The 25,942-nt window shown below is 33.3% G+C and overlaps 4 pseudogenes; 1 reads left to right on the top strand and 3 right to left on the bottom strand.

Moving 5' to 3' along the window:
- Nucleotides 1–3,744: 3,744 nt before the first annotated feature.
- On the top strand, nt 3,745–16,114 carry LOC145980719 (cytochrome c oxidase subunit 3 pseudogene; annotated as a pseudogene).
- Nucleotides 16,115–17,334: 1,220 nt separating this feature from the next.
- LOC145980632 (NADH-ubiquinone oxidoreductase chain 5 pseudogene) lies at nt 17,335–18,662 on the bottom strand (annotated as a pseudogene).
- Nucleotides 18,663–18,781: 119 nt separating this feature from the next.
- LOC145980464 (NADH-ubiquinone oxidoreductase chain 4 pseudogene) lies at nt 18,782–20,521 on the bottom strand (annotated as a pseudogene).
- Nucleotides 20,522–22,239: 1,718 nt separating this feature from the next.
- LOC145991862 (NADH-ubiquinone oxidoreductase chain 1 pseudogene) lies at nt 22,240–23,189 on the bottom strand (annotated as a pseudogene).
- Nucleotides 23,190–25,942: the final 2,753 nt, after the last annotated feature.

Genomic DNA, 25,942 nt, shown 5'->3' with positions numbered 1-25,942 from the left:
TCAAATATATTAATTGGAACTGGATTTATAATGTCAATTGGACTCCGACCCATTGTGTAATGTGCCTCCATCGGGACTTGAACCTGGCACTCTTTGGTTATAAGGGAACGTGGTAAACCACACCTGGGAGGCCCGCCGTGGTGAACGTGTCGTTATAAGAAATATGCAATATAAAGCAAAAATGTGAATTTATTGTTGAGAATGTTAAAAAACAACAAGAAAAACCAGAATATTTGAGTCGCTAATAATATTCTGCATATTACATATAATTGTGATGGCCGGTTGCGAGTTTTCCTTCATTAATTGCCATTCATAATCGTCAACATTGCGATTAACTAAAAGTAACAAAAAAGCGGTACAAAATTTGAAAAATAAAATATACATAGAATAAAAGTAAATGGCAATTAATGAAGGAAAACTCACAAATGAACTGAAAAGAAAGATAATAACAAGTTGATATTTACTACCTACTCTTGGGCTTTTTGAAGTTGTCATTTTTGGCGCCAATTTACCTGTCTATTTAGCATGGTTTGTGGCTATTATAAACGCGCTCCCTACTGATAACACGAACTGAGACAGAAATAAACAAAGTGTGAAAATACCTAAGTCAGTGTCTTCATAACACTTGTACAAACCACCAACGTCGTTTTGCGATAATGCAGGGTGCAAGTTTAGAGGTGCATAATTTTCGGAAGAAAAGTGGCACGCGTCCTATTTTTCCTATTACATCTCGAGGCATTGGTGTACACATGGGGGAGCTTATGAGGCTACAACTCTCCCGAAACTTTGAGAAAAACAAAATTTTGAAATGAAATCTGTAAAGAACTCGGGGGAAAAAAAACAAATTGGTAAGTGCAACCCCCACATCCCCTAAAATGACCCTAGATACCATTTCTCTCTTTGAACAACTTTAAAAAGGAATCCCAAAAGTGGTAATTACCAAATATTTTATATTGTCTCTCTCCACCTCCCCTCCGAAAGAAAATCCTGCGTACGTTTGTGTCTGGAGGAGAGTTACAAATCACTCGCGTAATGTAAAGTGCTGCTTGCGATTTAATACTGCTAGAATTTAAATTTGAAAATAATTTCAATGTTAAAGGCGTCATCATTATTACTATTATTAATATGATTTTGTAACGTCCTATTATTGTTATCATTACGTCCCTGCCTAAATTCGCAGCCAGAAATACGATTGATTGATTGAGTTATTGTTTTAAGTCCACTTTATGCACAGTAAGGCTAATGGGGACTGGACCTACAGTTTAAAGTGGGGTCCGAACCACTATGTGCCTCCACCGGGTATCGAACCCGGGACCCCTTAATTACAAGGCAACGACGCAACCACTGCGCCATCGAGGAAGCCCAGAAATACGAATAAAACGCGATCTTCTATCTTCAGTCTTGACAAGGCACAAGGCGGTCCTAAGACCAGCACAAAGCTTGAATGGAGACAATACAACAAGCTTGTTCAATAAATGTTGGCGCGAAGGTTGCGGACAACCAAAGGCGGCACTGCGTCCCAAATACTCTCTGAACTGCCTGTCATAAAATATTCCTGCGAGAGGACAGTCGTCACCTGTCGAACCTGACAAATTGCAAGGAGCGGTCTTTCTTGCTTTAAGGGAACAAGGGAAAGATGGAGAAGATAAAGGGAAGGAAATGACAATCAAATGGTAGAGAAGACTTATCCCTGGGTTGTACCCCTGCTGTTTGAGAGCACAGTTTCTGCAAGGCAATACGCAAATATGGTTAAATTTTCCCTTCCCCAGTAAATCTTTGTTTCCGATTCATTTTGTTCATTCTGCTAGATTTTGCTTCTATCCAGGGTGCCAAGTACCAGAACGGTCCAATGACCTCGGTGCCCTCGAGCAAGGAATAACTTGAGTGAGGAGGCAGGAGGGCTTTGGGGGAGGGAGGCGGGGCAGATGCAAGAGGACGAAGAAAATGTAGCAGTTTACTTACATGATGACTCGTGAAAGTAAAATTGTTATTGCTTGCTTGAAAGAATGAATCGTTGTACTGATTTTTGCATGTCTCAGCAGAGAGGAATTTTCAAAAACATCTCTCCTCTGAAAGTGCTAAGCAGATTTCGTAAATTCTGAAAAATGAATATGTGTAAGATTTCATCTGTAGGTTTGTTTGTTTGATTTGTTGTCCTCACTTTATGCACAGAAAGGCTAATCAGGACTGGACCTACAGTTTAAAGTAGGATCCGAACCACTGTGCCATTATCTCCACCGGATATCGAATCCGGGACCCCTTGATTACAAGGCGACGACCTTACCACTACACCATCGGCGAGGCCCTTTCACCTGTAGGTTTGGAAGAATCCTCATGATGGTTGCATTTGTAGCTGTGTTGAAAATAAATGTAGTAGTTTTGTCTTTCCGGAAACTTAATATCAAATATCTTGACAGACAATAATGCAATCCACAGGAGGATTCTCCAGAATAGCTAAATAGGAAAAATCCTGCACAGAATAATTTATCAGATGTCAAGAAATCAGCTTAGCACTTCCACAGTAGTTTCGATAAAAAAGAAGAAGTTGTCATTGAGACAGGCAGAAAGTAAAATACATTAAGAAAACTGTAAAGTAATAGTTTAATAGTAGTACTTTCATAAATTGATTTGCTTCCTGAAAATTCTTGAACTCTAATGTTTATTTGACCTCCAGTATTCACATATATATTATATACACTTCGTAGTAGTTTTATATACCAATGCACTATATATGTAGCAATATTATAATGTAATATAATGTACATATAAACATTATATATATATATATATATATATATATATATGTGTGTGTGTGTGTGTGTGTGTGTGTGTGTGTGTGCATCACACAGAGTTGTTTAACTTTACTGTCTGGTAATATTTGCATAGGAACAAATTTTAGATTTGGCCCCCCCGAACTGATCAACCTAGCTACGTCCCTGGCGTAGTGGTCACGCTTTCGCCTTGTAATCAAGATTCGATCGCTACGCACGACGCAACACTTCCTGGCCTCCCCGATGGCGCAGTGGTAGCGTCCTCGCCTTATAATCAAGGGGTCCCGGGTTCGATACCCGGTGGAGGAACATAGTGGTTCGGATCCCACTTTAAACTGTAGGTCCAGTCCCGATTAGCCTTTCTGTGCATAAAGTGGACTTAAAACAACAATTCAATCAATCAAGCAACACTTCCTGCTTTAACGGATAAGATAGCCATAATGGTTCTGAAACACGATTGTTTCCTATACTTCAGACTCTTCGAACAATACAGCCCATTTGCGTTATTTGAAACCATCTACCAAAGTGCGCATGCGCTAACTGGACGAGTCCAGTGAAAATATAGGGGTGAAGGCTACAAGTGGAACGCAGACGGGCAAGCAGGTTTCGTGAAAATCGTCTGGGGCTGACCAAACATTAAACTTTAAAACGTAGTAACGTTGCTGTAGTAAAAATGGAATGTTTATAATAAACAGCCGAACGCATACAAATGAAATTCAGGGTAGTTGAGGAGTGTACTCTTACGTATTACACCCCTGGACTGCATTGTTGCAGACTAACGAGGCTCTGGCGTTTGGACTACAGCCATTTTGAAGTTTAGCACATGTTCTATTTATGTTCCTTTCGCGTTTAGATTCGAACCCTCTTTACAATCGAACAGTATTGTTGCATTATCTCGGAGCTTTGTTGGCAACGCTATTGTTGTGTCACTAGGAAACTAGAACCAAACGTTTTGACGGCCGAGAGAGAAATCATGGACGGTGCAAGAAGCCAAACTGCTGCAGAATTGAGCCCTGTCCAGGACAAAAGCGTTGAAGAGAAGCCCCGCTATTCGCAACCCTTCGTCATCTTCCGTGAGGAAGTGAGGAAGCAGATGGCCGGGCAGGACATCGACCCCATAGCGGGGGTCTCGAGGGTGGCCAGCGAGCGGTGGAAGGTCATGACCGATGACCAGAAGAAGCCCTACCTCGACTTGGCCACCGAAGTCAGGACCGCAAAGAAAGAAGCCAGGAAAGCTGCCACCCCAACCCACAGCTACAATCTCCGCAGCAGAGGCCCTCCACCTGTGTATGGAGGTGGTTCAGGCGACCAGTGACTCCTCATACACAGTTTCTAGGTCTCAAGTAATAAAATATAAAGTATGAGTCTTCCAAAACTGTTGTGGACTTAGTGAAAAATACAGTAGAAAATGCCGTTAGTGGTAAAAAGGATTTTGTGTTTAGTCAGCAATTTGTGCAAATGTTCAAAAAAAAATGTTGGCCATCCTTCTCATTTCAACTTCCTTTATGCCTGGACATGAACATTTGTGTGTGAACTTATGGAGACTTCTTGGAAATCCACAACCACTTTTACGATCAATTGATGCTACGAAAAATAACTAATGTTGAAATTGTATTCTTGTCCAAATAAATTACGTAATTTCCTTCAATGTTATAAAATTCTTTATTGTTTAAAGTCCTTACATTCCTTCAGAAAATATATTTCTTCATTATTCCTCTTTCCAATGCAAATTACAAATATCTAAATATCAACATTGCATAATAATGTCTGCCATCAATTTTTTTTTTTTTTAATGGAGAAAAGTTTGTTTTGTCCCGCACTTTATACTCATATAAGCTTATTGGTACTATCCAACACTTTAACCACTAGGACGCTGATAATCACACAACCACTATAGAGACCTCTGTTTTGATTTTGAACTGTGAACTATTTTCAATTTCTGATGCGTTTCACGTTACTTGACAATTCTTTTTGTACACATGACATGTATAACTTTCATGTACAACATATATTTTACACATATGCAACATGGAACGACGTAAAATAAGAAAATATATGTATGTATGTATGTAATATATATATATATATATATATATATATATATATATATATAATTTGCTCATCATGACATGAGCAAACATTTTTATTTTTTTCTACGATTTCAACGCATAGTTGCTAATTTTGTTCAATTAGGTATAGAAATACTCTGTGCAAACTTTTGTGTCAATAGAGAAATATTTAGGGGTCGCTCAAAGCCCTCAAAAATGTTCCATACTGGTTATATGCTATATCAAACAGTTTCGCATATATCAATACCGTTATAACACCATTAAGCCTTGTTTCCATGATTATGAAAAAATATAAATATGCTGACCAAGGCAGAAATTCATTTTATTAAAAAACATAAACTAAACGTGACGTTTCAACCTTCTAGCTAACTTTTGTACTTGATACAGAGTCTGAAGAAGATCTTGCTAGAAGGTTGAAACGTTACGTTTAGTTTATGTTTTTTAATAAAATAAATTTCTGCCTTGGTCAGCATATTTATATTTTTTCATTAATACCGTGTTGTTATACAACTTAAAACAAATAGGTTATTTTACATTACTTCAGTTTACTAATAAGATGAAACAAATGTACAAAGAAAAGAAAAAAAACTGGAAAAAAGTCCTGCGCAGCGGTATTGCATCATTACCTCAGTTTGAGTCAAAGCTTCATGGGGAGCAAACGTAGGGGACCGATTGTGAAGAAGATGATATTTAGAAGGTCCTCTAGAAGTAAATATTTTAATGAACTTCATCTACCACTCGATTAGTTGTTCCAAATTTGTGTGTTCATTTCTTGTACAAGTGAGATGGGGGAGGGGGCGAAGGCTGGAGTTGAAGTATTCCTTTGAATTTCTTCCAATCTTAGGGATTTTAGAAACCTTTCGGACAGAAAGATGCGCACAGCAGCTATTAGTGCCACAGCTAATGACCACCATCTTGACAGCCGAACACTATAAGGTTCTACAAGCGAGCTGCACATCCAGAAATCATTGACAAAACATGTGTGTGAGGAAGTTTGTAACACTAAAAATTTCCCTTAGTCTTGCACTGAGATTGTATGTTGATGAAAGATAGAACAAATCATTCGAATCTGAAAACAATTGTGGATAGACTTCAAGTAGGTACCTGTTACAAGTTATGAAGTTGAAAAAAATACTAGGTGCTGCAAAGGTACCATCTGGAACAGGAGAGGTACAAGGAAAAAACATGCAGCAGCTTGATGCTCTTTTGGGAGGTGCTTCATGACATCGTGTGCATGAGTTTCGATGCAGCAGCTTTTAAGACAGGAACGGTGTCTGCATTCTGTTGGAACAAAGTATTGAAAGAAATTTGTTGTATTTAGCTTGCAGACACCATACCTAGAAACTGCAAGGAACAAATTGGAGGCGCATTTGCATTATCTTGGAGCTGAGCTGCTTATCTTCCAAGGAAAAGCTAGAAATTATAACTTGTCTTAAGGCCTGTGATGAAAACTGGAGCTCCAGATGCGTGAAACTGGCAGACTCCCAAAGCTTAGAAATAAAGGGTCTGTTTGATTTGATTAATTGTACCTCCCTTTACATCTTATGTTTACTTTCAGCTAATGTTGATTTCAGGTTCCAATATGCACCGAAGAGCTGGAGTGACTCGCATAAATTCTAAGAAGTCAAAGCAATCGTTGTCACTGAAGGGTGTCAACGATACTGTTGAACGTTTAGTGGCTCTTATATCCAACTTTATTGAGTCAATAACAAGGAAATAAAGTGAAATGGAGAGCCTAATTCAGCACCATGGAAGTCATGTTTCAGACACTTGGATTTGTATTTTATAGAAGTTGATTTTGAAATGAAAAATCGACTGAATGTTTAAATTAATCAAATTTATTTTTGCAATAAATTGCAATTCTGAAATAAATAATAGTATTTTTGTGATAAAAAATCATTTCATAGTGAAAATAGTACAATTTCTTTATTAACAATTGAATGCTGTAAACGTCGCTACACCCTTATGGCGATACTTCATGTCGCTTGAGCGACCTCTAAATATTTTCCAATTTCGCTGAATTTTTGCAGTAAAATATGTCCATGGGAAAGGAACAAAATTAGCAACTATGCGAAATTAAATTCGATTTCTTTTTTGGACCAGCCTAAATTAAATTCATTACATAATCAATTCATCCACCTGATAAGAAACCAACAGCAAAAATGATATAAGTTGTTTCTGAAATATGCGCGCTCCTTTTCCTTAAAACAATTGTTCATGCATATAAGAAAAGACACTTTAGCAGCAACAGTCTGAAGTACATAGTTGGTCTTACTTCTCTCTCTGGTAATTTACAATGCATTAGAGAAAATAATGACATTGCGAGCTAAGTCATCAAGAAAATTCTTAGATCCAAATTGTTTTTTTGCATAATTTTCAAACTGAAAACAATATTGATTTAATATGGCGCAAATAATTTCACGGGGTGCCATGGCATTCTTTTTTATATATTTTTTTTTCATTTAGATCTTCAGCCGCCCCCTAGCTACGGCTCTGAACTTGACGAGACTGCAAGAAAAGCAGAAATTGCAAGCGAAGCGAGCAACAAAAGTTTACATGTATTTTTATTTGTATAAAATGTGAAATCGAGGGGACAATTGCAGCTCTGTGCCCCCCCCCCCTTTTGCAGTTGCCCTTGGCAATAAATATGTGAAAAAATGATTGCATCTTGAGTATTCTTTTGTTCTGTTATTCTTAGATTCTGTTAGTCTTGCTATTGTTTTTTTTACTTCAATGTTTGCCTCCCTTTGCACTCTCCCTTTGAATTGATTTCCGTACAACGTTCTGCTGGGCAATTCTTCCTGCCCCCGACTGTGGTTGCACCAATGTGTGACAATGTTGTAAATTACGTGCTGCATTGTGTTCAACTATACTGTAAGCCATAGAAATAATCGAAGTAACAAAGTTTTAGAGGTGTAAGGGGTGACCTTCGCTGAAGGCATTCAAGTGTCAATCTTACTTTCACGTAGTACACTCCGGCAACTACAATGTGGCAGGTCAACGAGGCTATGGCGTCTGGACTAATACAGTATAGTCCTTTGTGGGGGTTGTTTTGTGTCTAAGTTTGTGGTTGTCTTTTCATTCATCTCATCTCAGTCCTATCGTCGTAAATAGCCAAAAGTACCAATCAATCAAATCAGTAGGCTAAGGTCTTAGAATGTTATTGACCGGTATCACTTCCACAAAAGGCACGCCATACAGCTGCAATAACTGGAATTAATTTTACATAAGTTAGTTTATTTATCTACCAAGACGGATAATTCAAGCTGTGGTGAATGAAAATTGTCTTCCTCAAGTAATGGGTACAGATATGTAATTAGTACCACTCATGCAACAATAAATATATTGTTTTGTACATCAGAGTTAAAGTTGTATAATAATAAATAGTAATTGCAAGAGCAGTATAGTAATTACGGCTGCGTCGATACCGATGCCGATGTATCGGTTTCGGCCGAGAACAGTGGTATCGGAAAGTACCTACCGATACCAGTCTATACTTTTTCCAACCTTTTGGTCTCTCAGGGGGTCCGAAAAAATGCCGCGCGACACTTTCACGGAGCGGAAATATCCTGGAAAATATGGAAGGTTCAAACTTTATTTTTATTTTGCATGAAAAAACATATTTCGTGATTACATAATATCTATTTTAATATTCTGAGGTAATTCTTGAATATTCTAAAGCGAATTTCTTGATAAATTGATGCATATAATTGGAGAAGAATATTAACACAACAATGTTGATCAATATTTTGAACAAATTTTAATTATTGTAATTAGTAGTATAATTGGGTTGTTTCAAAGTCGTACTTAGTAGGTATTCTCTTTTTTTATCAATTGAATATCATTTTTTGACATATTTTGACAATTTTTTGTCGATGTTTTAGCGTTTGACGATTTTTCAGTGCAATTTTCACTGCATCTCATTTTTTTTCCACTCGTACTTGGTAGGTATGCATTTGTAGCTTTTTTTTTATCAATTGAAAATCAGTTTTTGACATATTTTGACAAATTTTTGTCGATGTTTTAGCGTTTAGCGATGTTTTTGTAAAATTTCCTATTTTTTTTTTCCCACTCGTACTTGGTACGAATGCCACGATCTTACGTGATATAACTTAACCTATTTATTTTTTTTTCGTGCTAAACTACACGAGAGCCTCTACGTGCTTTGACCTATTTTAGAGTAGAACCATAAAGACAGAGCTGCAACCGAAAGTGAGGCTCGAAGTGAGGCTCGGTGAGGCTCGACTTAATAGTTTGCTCTTGTAAGACATAAGCCTTATTTTCTTGCAGTGTTGCCAACATTTTACTCGAAATAAAATCACCAAGGTTTTTTTCTTGGTCTAACCTATGTTATTGAACTGCGTCGTCACATCCAAACCTGCATGACTTCCGAACACTATTGGTTTTATTCATATTTTTTCTTACGTATAGGTGTATATGATGAATCCCCAAACAGATTTTTCCTAAGTCTTACTGTTTCCAAGATAACCCCACTTCCGGTTGCTATTTTGGATTTCTGAACATAGGTTCTATTCATACTTTTTCTCACGTATAGGTGTACCTGATGAATCTGCAAACAGATTTTTCCTAAGTCTTACAGTTTCCAAGATAACCCCACTTCCGGTCGCCATTTTGGATTTCCGAACATAGGTTCTATTCATATTTTACTTACATATAGGCGTACGTGACGAATCCGCAAACAGATTTTTTCTAAGTCTTACCGTTTCAAAGATAACCCCACTTCCGGTCGCCATTTTGGATTTCCGAGCATAGGTTCTATTCATATTTTACTTACATATAGGCGTACATGACGAATCCGCAAACAGATTTTTCCTAAGTCTCACCGTTTCCAAGATAACTAGTAGTGCAATAAGCCCGGTTCTGCAACCGAAAATGGGGCTCGGTGGGGCTCGGTGAGGCTCGCCAAACCTCAAAAACTCACTTTCTCTCCACGTTCCGCGCCTTATTTATTGCGCTGACGATGTTTCACAGCGTAGAAAACAGCACCAAAACATCAAAAACTCACTTTGATTATTTGGAGCTCACCAAAACCTCAAAAACTAATTTTTATTAATTGAGGTTCACCAAACCTCAAAAACTCTTATTTTCACTCTATGTTCAGCGCTTTTATTCGTTGCGCTGACACAACGTGATGAGTAAATAATACAGTCTCTCATCCTTGAAGGATGAATGCACCTTATCGCAATTTTCCAAGCCCCGGTCAAATGTTTGTATATCGTGACCTTTGTAAACCTCTCTTTCGGGAACGATGTGCCATATACACACGCGCGCGCGTGCCTCTTATTACTTCCGTATTGTGATGAATCCGCAAACAGATTTTTTTTTGCTAAGTCATGAATTTGAGGGTTCTATGACAACCTATATTAATTCTCGTAAGAGAACAGAAAACACAAAAAAAAACCAAAAAAAAAAAAAAAAAAAACAATACTGTGGTCACTACAACAAATATTCTTCTTCAACCCCTATCCAACAAACCAAAAAAAATCATCATCCTAACTAGAACCATGTAACTAATATTGTGATGACTCATATTAAGTACCCCTTAATTGTATTACTTATAAGGGTATACTATTGCACAACGTTTTTGCAACAAGTTATTACGTAATATTGTGATGACTCATATCTAATGCCCTTCGTTGTATTAACTATAAGGGAGTAAACTATTACACAACATATTGCAACAAGTTATGACGTAATGAGTACGGACGTCCTGTCGCAGCGCTTCTTGTTTTTGTTAAAATAATAGGTATTTAATTTTCTTTGAAGCTACATACCATCTATTATTTCAAGTTTAAAGGTGTTTCACGTGGTTTTTCATAGTAATTTCGACCAGATTGAATTTTGACGTGATCGTGCATTTTCTATTTCACCTCAAGAAATTCTATATAAATAACATACCTGAAAATTGTATCGCTATATACTAGACTTTTTGATTTCTGTGATTTTCGAAAAAGCAATGGCATCCACCACCAGTTTCAATCGTAAAAATGATAAAACTGAATGTGTTACTTGTGGGAAGCTAATCTCAAGGAACAATTTATCAGTACACAGGGCAAGATGTAGCGAAACAGCTTCGAGAATTAATCGTTCGTTACCTTCTAAGCCTTGTGCTCGATGCGGAAAAATGATTAGCATTACAAATTTAAGTAAACATCTCAAAATTTGCAAACCATCGACCGGACAAGCATCGAAAAGGAAAATCGATAATGCAGATACGGAAGCTTCCACTTCCAAGCAAATTAAATTATCCGATGAACCCAAACCAATTAGATCTGCATTCAACGACCAACTCCAGGATTTTTCAATTAAGTCAGAAGCAGGCCGTGACATCCTTAGTTTCTTGGACGAAACGAAAACATCTGTACTAAATATTTTGAAAGATAAACTTGAAAACAACTCTATAAAAGTATATGTTGTTCTGTTTTCCGAATACGAGAAAGTTGATGGCACAACGAGTATTTTTTATCATCGTACAAAAAACCAGACTCTTTATTTTGCTGACGTCGAAAATTTGGACAACTTCTATTATAAAGTTTCCAACGAGCTGGTTAAGAAACATGACGATTTCGAGGCTAAAGGGTCGGGATGGTCTCTGTGTGGAAGTCCTCACACGTTAACTGTTTACGTGAACCGATTCTCGCCTCTTCGTGCATCCAGCTATGTTCCTCTTCCACCGAACATTCAACACAAGAGGGCTGTGTTAAATATACAGAACAACGATAACAAGTGTTTTCTCTGGTGTATATTGGCTGCACTGCATCCTGTTTATTGGTCAAATAATCCAGAACGGGTTTCTAATTACAAACAATACGAGTCCGAGTTTGAAAGTGTAATGTCTGACATTGAATACCCGGTGACATTGTCGGATATAACAAAGTTCGAAAATCGTGCAGGAAAACGCATCGCTATTAATGTATATTCCTTCACGTCAGATAAATATCTCGTGCATCCAGTCAGGATAAGCGATATCGACGATGACGATGCTTGTGTAATAAATCTCCTTCTCATTTCCAACGAGGATGTCTATCATTACACGCTAATTCGTTCACTATCACGTTTGGTCAGAAGTCAAACTACCAAGCATGCAAACAACATCGAAGTTTGCCCGAGATGCCTAACCACATTCGACGATCGTGACCGACGTGATCATCAAAATTACACCGGACGTCAAATTGCTATCGAGAAACTTGCCGAACATAAAATTTATTGCGGTGACAACAGACCGGCTAGGATGTTGATGCCCGAAACGAACAAAGTCGAAGAATTCAAAATGCACAAGGCATTGTTAGAACATCCCGCAATCATCGTCGCAGATTTCGAGTCTTTCCTGAAACCACTCTCCTACTGCGAACCGGATCCTGAAATTTCCTCCACAACGCCGTACCAGCTTCATCAAACTAATAGTTTCGGCTATGTTGTTGTGCGACGTGATAAAATAAATGAAGCATATATATACCGCGGGCCAAATGTAATCGAACACTTCCTGGAAAAAATGGTGGAGGAGGTTGAGGTAATTGGTAGCGTACTGCTTACATCAAAACCGATGACACCTTTAACTGAAAATGAACTTCAAAATTACAATTCCACTGAGGTGTGTCCGGTATGTGATCAAAGTTTCACTGATGAGAACAAAAAAATATTCCACCACGATCATTTCAGCGGAAACTACATAGGTGGAATTTGCAACACGTGCAATCTTAAAATCCAGAAACCTAAATTCATCCCCATATTCTTTCACAACGGAAGCGGATATGATTTTCACCACCTGGTGAGACATCTTGGCTACGATCCGAAACGTATAGGTGTCTTGGCCGAGAATGAAGAACGCTACATTAGTCTCAGCAAGCAAGTGTCGATTCCGGGAACGAAAAATACAATCGAGATGCGCTTCCTGGATTCGTACAGATTTCTCTCTGCCAGCCTGGATGCTTTAGCGAACAAACTCACCGACGATCAATTCAAAATAACTAGAGCTAGTTTTCCCAACGTAGACATAGAACTCGTTAGACGTAAAGGGATTTATCCTTACGAATACGTTAGTGATGGTTCTAAATTTAACGACGACGCTCTTCCACTTCCAAGAGAATTTTACAGCAGACTCAGAGAGAAAGGAATCACGGACGAAGAATACCAACACGCGCAACTCATGTGGGAGAAATTAGAATGTAGGACACTCGGAGACTACCACGATGCCTACTTAAAATTAGACGTGACGATACTCGCGGATGTTTTTCAAGCGTTCAGGAAAACGGCAACGAATATTTATAAATTAGATCCAGCGTATTTCTACAGTCTACCGGGATTAGCGTGGTCGGCAATGTTATTCCAGACAAAGGTCAAGCTGGAACTGATATTGGACGTTGACATGTTGCTATTTATCGAAAGAGGGATACGAGGTGGAATGGTGCAATGCGTACAGAGACATGCAAAAGCTAATAACGTACACATGAAAGAAGATTACGATTCAAATCGAGCATCGAATTACATCTTCTACGCCGACGTTAATAATCTCTACGGACATGCCATGGTTCAGAAACTTCCTTACGGGGGATTTGAATGGTTAGATCCCACTTCGATAGATATTATTCATTTCGACGATAGCGAGTGTGGTTTCTTCGCAGAGGTAGATCTCCAATTCTCCGACCACCTGCACGACACGTTTTCGGATTTGCCTCCGACTCCCGAAATCAAATGCCCACCCGACTCGGTTCAAGACAAGCTTTTGTTAACATTGGACCCTAAACAGAGATACGTCGTCCACTACAAGAATCTCCGGTTTTTGATTGGGAAGGGTGTTGAGATAGTAAATGTTAGAAGAATACTAAAGTTTAAACATTCCACGTGGTTAAGACCTTACATAGAAACTAACACACAACATAGAACAGCTGCCACTTCCGATTTAGACAAGGACTTCTTTAAATTAATGAACAATGCGGTGTACGGAAAGACCATGGAGAATGTTAGAAAGCACGTAGACGTGAAATTAATTTCCGATAAGAATAAATGTCGGAAGTGGATAGCCGATCCTAGATTCAAGTCGAGAAAAATTTACAACGAGAATTTGGCACTTTTCGATCTAGATATAAAATTGATGAAATTCAGAAAACCAATTTACGTTGGCGCAACGGTTCTCGACTTGTCGAAACTTTACATGTTCGAATTTCATTACGACGTGATGAAACCCTTCTACAATGATAAGATGTCACTTTTGTACACGGACACCGACAGCTTCATTTACAGAATACAAACACCTAACCTCTACGAAGACATAAAAAATCCTTCCATGCTTGAGTATTTCGATACTTCTACGTATCCTCAACCCAACAGATTTGGAATTCCATCTCGTAACAAAAAAGTCCTAGGTAAACTGTCTCTTTTTTGGACAGTGTTCAGAAATTTGTGGGTCTAATCATAGATTTATACCAATTATTGTTGAAACTACAACTCACAAATCTTTTATTAGTTGATTAATAAAAATTATACAAGAATCATTAGATGACTGAAAAGTAAGTAATGGTCTCTTAAACCACAAAATAGTAACATAACAACTACTTCTAATGAAAAGAGTTAGTTAATATATAATAACATAGGAATGTCAAACCTAAATTATCCTCGTAGATACTTTTTTATCCCACAAATATATCCATTAAACTGAATTATTTTATTCACAATATTTATATTAATTTATTTTTTATTTTTAATTGTCAACTATTATAATTATAATAAATTATTAAATAATAATAATTCTAAGATAGAAATTAAACCAAAAATTAAATACTGAAAATGATAACAAGATTATTCTCATCATTTGACCCAACATCATCAGTTATAAATATATCACTAAATTGAATAAGAACATTCTTGGGATTATTAATAATTCCAGCCCCATTTTGATTAATACAATCACGAACCTCTATATTATATAATATAATAATAGTAAAATTACATGAAGAATTTAAAACATTTTTAGGAATAATTAGTCACCAAGGAAGAACTCTAATATTTATTAGTATATTTTCAATAATTCTATTTAATAATTCAATAGGATTATTACCCTATGTATTTACTAGATCAAGCCACTTAATCTTTACCCTAACCCTAGCCCTACCAATATGACTATCATTTATATTATTCGGGTGAATTAATAATACAAAACATATATTAGCACACCTAGTGCCGGAAGGTGTACCAGCACTATTAATACCAATTATAGTAGGGATTGAAATGATTAGAAACCTAATTCGTCCAATAACTCTATCAGTACGATTAGCAGCCAATATAATAGTTGGCCATTTAATAATATCAATAATTGGAAATGCAGGAACAATATTAGAAGTTATTGGGATTTCAATACTAATTTTAGCACAAGTTATATTAATTATTATAGAAACAGCCGTAGCATTTATTCAATCTTACGTATTTGCCTTATTAATTGCCATTTATTCTAGAGAATCAAAATAACTAATGTCAGCAAATCAAAATCACCCATATCACTTAGTAGATCAAAGTCCATGACCAGCAACAGGAGCCCTTAGAGCAATAATACTAACAACAGGGATAATTAGATGATTTCATCAACAAAATATAACACTATTATTAATAGGGGTAACAACAATACTCCTTACAATAATTCAATGATGACGAGATATTTCACGAGAAGGAACGTATCAAGGATTACATACAAATCAAGTTATAATAGGACTACGATGGGGTATAATTTTATTTATTATTTCAGAGGTACTATTTTTCGTATCATTTTTTTGAGCATTTTTCCATAGAAGTTTGTCTCCAACAATTGAACTAGGAATAATATGACCCCCAAAAGGGATTACTCCATTTAATCCAATACAAGTACCTTTATTGAATACAGCAATTCTCCTAGCCTCAGGAGTAACAGTAACGTGAGCTCATCATAGACTATTAGAAAAAAATCATTCACACACAATGCAAGCACTTATATTAACACTAATATTAGGAGTATATTTTACTATTCTTCAAGCATATGAATACTATGAGTCCCCGTTTACTATTGCCGATGCAGTATATGGATCAACATTCTTTATAGCAACAGGATTTCACGGACTACATGTTATTATTGGATCAACATTCCTAGGAGTATGTTTAGCCCGACACATCTCATGTCACTTTTCACCAACACATCACTTCGGGTTTGAGGCAGCAGCATGATATTGACACTTCGTAGATGTAGTATGATTATTCCTTTATATTTCAATTTATTGATGAGGTAGATAATTTACTTAGTATACTTAAAGTACATTTAACTTCCAATTAAAAAGGTTATAATAAAATAAAGTAAATAATTAATATAATTATAAGTACTTCATTATTAATTATAATAATTACATCAATTGTAATAATATTATCCACACTACTATCAAAAAAAATAATTACAGACCGAGAAAAAAGATCACCATTTGAGTGTGGATTTGATCCAAAATCCTCAGCACGAATTCCATTCTCTATAAAATTTTTTCTAATTGCAGTAATTTTTCTAATCTTTGATGTAGAAATTGTATTACTATTACCAATAACAGTTATTATTACCAATTCAAAATTAATATATTGACTATGTGTTAGACTCCTATTTCTATTAATTTTACTTTTAGGTTTATATCATGAATGAACCCAGGGATCATTAGAATGAGCATGCTAGAGTAATAGTTAATAATAACATTTGAGTTGCATTCAAAAGGTATTGAATTATTCAATTTACTTTACTAAGCAAGAAGCAAGAGCAATCAGTTTCGACCTGAATAAATTGGTATATATTACCCTTGCTTACTTGACTGAAGCCAAAGAAAGGCGGCATATTAATGTTAATAATAAAATTAGGGTTATCTCCTCAGTTAAGGGGTATATTATTAAGTGGGGGCTGCTAACTTCCATCCTTAGTGGTGAAATTCCATTAATACTCTTCATATATTTCTTTAGTATAAATTTACATTATCTTTTCATGATAAAGCTGAACTTTAAATAAGTTCAAGAAATGTCTACAGAATTATTTTATTCTTCCTAATAACTTCAATATTATGCTTTATTATAAGCTATATAAACATACATAAAGTATTAATAAAATTACTATTAAAAATGAAAATATAAAATAAATATTAAAATAATTAGAATGTATTAGTTGTATATTTAAAGAACCACTCCTTATATATTTATACACTCCCTGCCCACCAATAAGTTCACTTCATCCACAATCAATAGTCTTAATATATAGACCCCCAGTAGTAAATGAACTACCAATTAACCCACCAGATGATAAATAAGGTAAAAATCATATTCCTCCTAATAAATAGTATATTATTTTATTACTAAAAAATGGATAAGTGTTAAATAAAAAAGATGTAATATTATATCCAATCCATCCCCCCAATAAAATACAAATAACTGCCCCTATTTTCAAATTAGGGGGGATAATAACAACAAAAATAGAAGGAAAAACTAATCATATTAACCCAGAGCCCCCTACAACGGATAATAATAGTAAGCCTAATATACCTTTAAATATACCTCACCCCCCCTCATCAGAAAAGAATTGAAATGATGCACCTCTATAAGACTTACCAGCTAAATAATAATTTAATCGAAAACTATAAGCTATGGTTATACCCGTAGAAATTCATAATAAAACAAATATTACTAAATTAAAAGAAGATATACTTAATATTTCCAAAATTAAATCCTTAGAATAAAACCCAGCCAAAAATGGTATTCCACATAGGGCAAGACTAGAAACTATTATACAAGAAATAGTTATTGGTATTTTATTAATTAATCCCCCCATACAACGAATATCCTGAACATCCCCTATAATATGAATTACTACACCAGCACATAAAAACAATAAAGACTTAAATATAGCATGTGTCAACAAGTGAAAAAATGACAACTCCTTTAATCCCATAGATAATGTTAATATTATTAAACCAAGTTGTCTTAGTGTAGACAAAGCAATAATTTTCCTTAAATCATATTCAAAATTAGCACCAACCCCAGCTATAAATATAGTTAGTCCAGATAATAGTAAAAGTACCCTACCAAAAACAGTATATATTAATATATCTCCAAAACGAATTAATAAGTAAACCCCAGCAGTAACCAGGGTAGAAGAATGAACTAATGCAGAAACTGGGGTTGGTGCAGCTATAGCTGCCGGCAACCACGCAGAAAACGGAATTTGTGCACTCTTTGTTATTCCAGCAATAATAATAAATCTAGTAATTAATATTATATCAAAATCAGAAACTAATCATAAATAATAAATATAACTCCATCTACCGTAGTTTAATATTCAAGCAATAGATAACAAAATAAACACGTCACCAATTCGATTGGACAGAGCAGTTAATATCCCAGCAGAATAGGAACGAACATTCTGATAATAAATTACTAGACAGTAAGAAACTAATCCTAGGCCATCCCATCCTAAAATAATTCTAATAATATTAGGAGAAATAATTAAAAACATTATAGATCCAACAAATAGTAAAACTAAAATAATAAATCGATTTATATTATAGTCTCCCTCCATATAAGAACCTCTATAATTAATAACCATAGAAGAAATATATATAACTAAGCCTATAAAAATTAAGGATATTCAATCAAATAATATTGTTATAATAATGCTAGAACTATTTAAATTAACAATATTTCACTCAATAAAAATTGTAACATCCTTAATTAAAAATATTATCCCCAATAACAATAAAATTATTCTACTAATCAATAAAATAATAGATACTATGCTTGTAATAAAAAAATTAAAAACCATTGATTTAAGAACTTTTAGTTACCACTAAGCCCACAACTTACTATTCTATTTAAACTACTTAAATATTTTAAATTCAATGAAATATTGGAGAACAAAAAATAATTAAAAAATTTAATGGAAATAAATGACAAAATAATAATAAATATTCACGAATATTACTTCTTCAACAAGAAAATACACCAGAATAATATATTCCATGTTGAGTATAAGAATATAAATATAAAGTATAACCAGCACTTAAAAAAGAAAGTAATGCAACACCCACAAAACTAAAATAAGATCACCCAATAATTCTATTTAATAAACTAATTTCACCCAGTAAGTTAATAGAGGGCGGAGCAGCCATATTAGTAATTCTTAATATAAATCATCACAAAGATAAGCTAGGAATATAATTAATTATTCCCCTATTAATTAATATGCTACGACTACCTAATCGTTCATAAGTAATATTTACCAGACAAAATATCCCAGAAGAACAAAGGCCATGTGCTACTATTAAAGTAAGACCACCATTTATCCCCCATGCTCCTATAGTTATAATCCCTATTAAAACAAGACCTATGTGTGCTACAGATGAATACGCAACCAAGGCCCTTAAATCAATTTGACGTATACAAACAAGACTAATTATTCAAATTCCAACAATTCTAATACCAAATCAAAAAATATTATATTTAATAGCTAATCTCTCGATACAGGAAATAATTCGCAAAATACCATATCCCCCAAGCTTTAATAAAATCCCAGCCAAAATTATAGATCCACTAACTGGAGCCTCAACATGAGCCCTAGGTAATCACAAATGAACCAAAAATATAGGTATTTTTACTAAAAAAGCAAACACCATTCTAACATACCAAACAAAATAATTTATATCAACATTAATATATCTAAATATATATATATATAACCCACCAACTTTATAATTTAACATAAAAATACCAACCAAAAGGGGTAAAGAAGCAAGTAATGTATAAAAAAGTAAATATACCCCCGCTTGTACTCGCTCTGGTTGATACCCTCAACCTAAAATTAAAAATAAAGTAGGTACTAATGATCCCTCAAAAAACAAATAAAATAAAAAAAAAATTATTCTTATAAAAGTTAATATTAATAATAATAATAAAATAATTAATAAAAATATAAATCTACAAGGGTAAAAATAAATAGATATAATACTATTTCTAGCCACTATTATTAAAAAGATAATTCAAATACTAAGCAAAATTAAAGAATAGGACATTACATCTAACCCAATAAAATAACCAGCCCCCCATACTCCTATACCAAATCACACTATTAATAAAAACAAAAAACAACCAAAAACAATAGAAATTTGAACCACCATTCACAAAGAACTATTAAATCTCAAAAGGATTAAAAATATAAAATAAAAAATATATTTTAACATTTTAATAATACAAAAGAATTAAAATAATCATTACCATGAGTGCGCGTAACTGATACTATAACAGAGAGACCAAGAGCCCCCTCACATACACAAAATGAAATAAATAATAAACAAAAATAAGCTTCTTCCTGATTATTAATAAAATAATAAGTTATATATAAATATAAGGATAATACAATAAATTCAAGTCTTAATAGAGTTACTAATAAGTGCCTACGTTGAGAAATAAAACATAAAAATCTAATAAATAAAATAATTAATATAAGTAATATGCTTAACATAAGTTTTTATAGTTTAATAAAAACAATGGTCTTGTAAATCATAAATGAATTAGTAATTCTAAAAACATCAAGGAAGATATAATTATATCATCATTAGCTCCCAAAGCCAATATTTTTATTAAACTATTCCTTGATATTAAAATACAATGAATACTAATTACCATTATAGTATTATTAGCACTAATAATACTATATATAAAGCATCCACTATCTATAGGGATTACACTAATTACACAAACTGTTACTGCATGTCTAACAATATCAACATTCCTAAAATCCACATGACTTTCCTATGTATTATTTCTAGTATTTTTAGGAGGAATATTAGTTCTATTTATTTATACAACAAGACTTACACCAAATGAAATATTCAAAATAAGAATAAAAATATTGGTCTTGGGTATAACCCTAATATTATTATGTTTATTTATATTAATAATAATAGATCCATTATTAGCCCCCTCAATATTACAAAATATAGATACCTATACAACCTGAAGAAATATCCCCCCACTGCCAGGAATAAAATTATATAATGAATCCATTATAATAATAACTACTATAACAGTAGTATATTTATTTATTACATTAATTGCAATTGTAAAAATTACTAGACTTTCACACGGCCCACTAAAAATAATTAAATAATTACAAATGACAAAGCCAGCACGAATCTATCACCCTCTACTTAAACTAGCAAATAATGCATTAGTGGATTTACCAGCCCCACTAAATATTTCATACTGATGAAATTTTGGTTCACTTATAGGAATGTGCCTTTCAATCCAAGTCTTAACAGGTCTTTTTTTAGCAATACATTATATTTCAAGAACAGATTTAGCCTTTTCTAGAGTAATCCACATCTGCCGAGATGTAAACTATGGATGAATATTACGAACTATTCATGCTAATGGAGCCTCCATATTCTTTATTTGTATATATATACATGTTGGACGAGGAATATATTATGGATCCTACTTATATTTTCACACATGATCTATTGGGGTTATAATTATATTAGCAACAATAGCAACAGCATTTGTTGGATATGTACTACCATGAGGTCAAATATCATTTTGAGGTGCTACAGTAATTACTAATTTACTCTCGGCAATTCCATATTTAGGAACTATATTAGTTCAATGAATTTGGGGTGGATTTGCAGTAGATAGTGCCACACTAACTCGATTTTTTGCCTTCCATTTCTTATTACCATTTATTTTAATAGCAATATCCATAGTTCATTTACTTTTTTTGCATCAAACCGGATCTAATAATCCACTATCTATCAATAGCAACATGGATAAAATTCCATTCCATCCATACTTCTCCATAAAAGACATATTAGGTTTTATACTTATAATTTTAATATTAATACAACTCTCATTAATATTTCCAACAACCCTAGGAGATCCTGAAAATTTTACCCCCGCAAATCCGCTAGTAACCCCTGTACACATTCAACCAGAGTGATACTTTCTATTTGCATATGCCATTCTACGATCAATTCCAAATAAGCTTGGAGGAGTAGTAGCACTAGTATTATCCATTATAATTTTATTTATTATACCAATACACCATAAAAGAAATTTTCGTGGCCTACAATTTTACCCCTTAAATCAAGTATTATTTTGATTAATATTTGCAACCTTTATTTTATTAACCTGAATTGGGGCCCGGCCCGTAGAAACTCCATATATTACTACTGGGCAAATATTAACAATTATATATTTTATATACTTCATTATATCCCCGGCAACCCTACTATTATGAGATAAAATTTTAAAAAAATGACTTCTTGACTGAAATTTTAAGTGTATGTCTTGAAAACATAAAATAGAATGTAAATATTCTAGAAGTCTTCACATTCTAATTATTATGCAACTAAATATAAATTGATACAATCAAGCCCCTAAAACCAACAAAAAAAAATAAATAATTCAAAGAAACCGGAAGAAAACTCCTTCAAGCTAAATACATAAGTTTATCATAACGAAATCGTGGTAGTGTACCTCGAATTCAAATATAAATAAAGCCTAAAAAAATAACCCTTAAATAAAAAAGATAAGAAAAATGATATCCCCCCAATAATAAAATTCTAAATAAAACACTTATAAATAAAATACTAGCATATTCAGATATAAAAATTAAAGCAAACCCACCAGCACTATACTCAACATTGAATCCAGAAACAAGTTCAGACTCCCCCTCAGCAAAATCAAAAGGAGTTCGATTAGTTTCAGCTAAACAAGAACTCAACCAGGCTAACGCCAATGGTATAGCAATAAAAATAAATCATAAATAATCCTGAAAGACATTGAATAAAAGTAAATTATAACCACCAATTAAAAAAATAAAAGATAATAAAATTAATACTAATCTAACCTCATAAGAAATAGTTTGAGCAACGGCTCGAAGCCCACCAAGTAATGCATAATTAGAATTAGATGATCACCCAGCAGATATTACTCTATATACTCCTATTCTTATACAACATAAAAAGAAAAACACCCCCAAATAAAAATTAAATAGTAGAGTATGATATGGAAAAACAACCCAAACAACCAAAGATAAGAATAAACTAAAAACTGGAGATATATAATATGGATAATAATTTCTTAAAGTAGGTAATGTTTGCTCCTTAGTAAATAATTTAACTGCATCAGCAAAAGGCTGAAAAATACCACAAATACCAACCCGATTAGGTCCCCTACGAATTTGAATATAACCTAACACCCTACGCTCAAATAAAGTAAAAAAAGCAACTCTAATTAAAACACACACAACTAAAATAATAAAAGAAATAATTCCAATAAATAAATCCAATATCATCCACTATAAAAAGAAATTTATCTTCATTATTGAATTCTAAATTCAATGCACTTCTCTGCCATAATAGTAATTATTATTAATCAATATATTACATATATAATATAAGTATTTGGTCCTTTCGTACTAAAACACTCTTAATATTAAGAGATAGAAACCAACCTGGCTCACGCCGGTTTGAACTCAGATCATGTAAGAAATTAAAGGTCGAACAGACCATCAAATTTGAAATGCTACACCCAAATGATATCTTAATCCAACATCGAGGTCGCAACCCCTCCTGTCGATAAGATCTCTCAAGAAAGATTACGCTGTTATCCCTAAGGTAACTTATTCTTTAAATCACTAAAAATGGATCCCAAATAACAAAAATTATTGAATATTAAATAAAAAAGAGCTAATTATTATCTTCCCATCACCCCAACGAAATATTATTTAATAATATATATAGTTATACTGCTAATCAAAACATCATTAAAATAATATAAAGATCTATAGGGTCTTATCGTCCCCTTAAAAAAATAAAGCCTTTTCACTTTAAAGTAAAATTATACATTAATTAACTAAAGACAGTCTATTCCTCGTCCAACCATTCATTCTAGCCCCCAATTAAAAGACTAATGATTATGCTACCTTCGCACGGTCAAAATACCGCGGCCATTAAACAAGCGTCATTGGGCAGGTTATACTTCATATAAAAATCATGAAAAGATGTTTTTGATAAACAGGCGAGAATAAATTTTGCCTAATTCCTTTAATTAATTAAATAAATATACTAATAGAATCATAATCTCAAAATAAAACCAATTAAAACATATAATTAAGTAAGAAAGTAAAACCAAACTAAATTTTTAATAAAATTTCAAATAAATTATAACAAAATTACAAAAATTAGCAATCTCCAAACCAATAAATATAATAGTTTATTATAAAGTTATAACCAACATATTAACCAGAAGCACATCCCCCTAGTCATAACTAAACATTAACATTATAATATATATTAATATAAAAAATATTAAAATGTAAAGCTATATTAAATATAATTCCCTAATAACTAGATATAAGGTAAGTCGAATAACATTTTATTACAAGTAGCAATTTTAACAGAAAAATATAACACTTTTACCTTAAAATTAATTCTACTAGCTCCTCACCCTTCGAGAAAACAGAATATTCAATTAAAATTTAATCCTCCCTGATACAAAAGGTACGATTATCAACATCTCCTATAATAAAAATTAATATTTCATATATTTAATAAGTCCAACACTGTACTAATAATCTATAACAAACTAATTCATATGTACTAATCATATAACCAACCACAATAAAATTCCTTTTCATATATAACAATTTATAAACAAAATTCAAATAGTAATAAAATTTCTATCAAAATATGTCGAATTGCACGACTAACTACTCAATGTAAATGAATATTCTAACTAACAGAAATATTTTGATACTACTCAAACTAGGCACACCTTCCGGTACGCCTACTATGTTACGACTTATCTCACCTATATAAATGAGAGTGACGGGCGATGTGTGCATGCCCTAGAGCTAATAAACCAAAATGTTATTCTAAAACAAAATTACAATTAAATCCAATTTCAAACATAATTACAACACATTATCCAAATCAACATAATGTAACCCATCTCCACCCACTAATAAGCTGCACCTTGACCTGAAATATATTTCAATAGAAAAAAAAATATATACATTTAAATATTCAAACTACGGCGGTATACAAACTGATATTTTACAATAATAGGTCAAATAAAACGCGGAATATCGATTACGGGACAGGTTCCTCTAAATAGAATAAAGCACCGCCAAATTCTTTGAGTTTCAAGATCATAACTAATACTACTCAAACCAAATTCACAATGACAATAATAGGGTATCTAATCCTAGTTTAATATATCACCTTTATAGAATTAATAAAAATAAAGAACAAATTATATTAAAAATTTCACCCAATAAATAAAACATAAACAACCAAAAATCAATTATTACTACAATTAAGTCAACCCCCTCCACTTATGTCCCCACGTCTAACCGCGGCAGCTGGCACGAATTTAGCCGGACAAAATAAATATTAAAATTCTGTAATCTAATTTACACTAAAATTAAACAAACCCACACACTGCGAACCAAACCAAAATACACCGTTTCAACCCATAAAAAATTGACGGAACTTTTTCCTCTCTTTAATAAATACATATGTAAAATTTAACTAGGGAGATTCAAGCTAGAATAAAACTTTAATCTAAAAATATAAAGAGAGGTTCCTTATTATTACATATTATGTATTATATTAAATTAAATTATAATTAGAAATTATCTCACGAAAATTTCCCCCATTTATATTTTTAACTCACTTTCCCGTACTATATAGAACACAATTTTTTTTTCCCCTCAAAATTGTGTTCTATATAGATATATTAACTTCTTTTTTCTCTAGACTCAATAAGTGTTAAAATGACATGTTAATTAAGTCAATTACTTTAAGTTAGACTACAAAAACTTAAAAAAAATTGGATAAAATTAAAACTAATTCTGAAGTATTTTATATTATTTAATAAATAGGTCCTACTTATTGATCATAACAATAAAAATCTAATAAATAATATTATTAGCCCACTATTATAATTTAATTATAAATAAGATGTCTGAAAAAGAATTACCATGATAGGGTAAAGTATACATGAAACTTAACATGTTCTTATTAAATTCATTTTTTATAAAAA

Source organism: Lepisma saccharinum, chromosome 1, assembly GCF_977018435.1.
Source record: "Lepisma saccharinum chromosome 1, izLepSacc3.1, whole genome shotgun sequence".
Taxonomy (NCBI): Eukaryota; Metazoa; Arthropoda; class Insecta; order Zygentoma; family Lepismatidae; genus Lepisma; species Lepisma saccharinum.
This window is presented reverse-complemented; position numbering and strand designations above follow the sequence as displayed.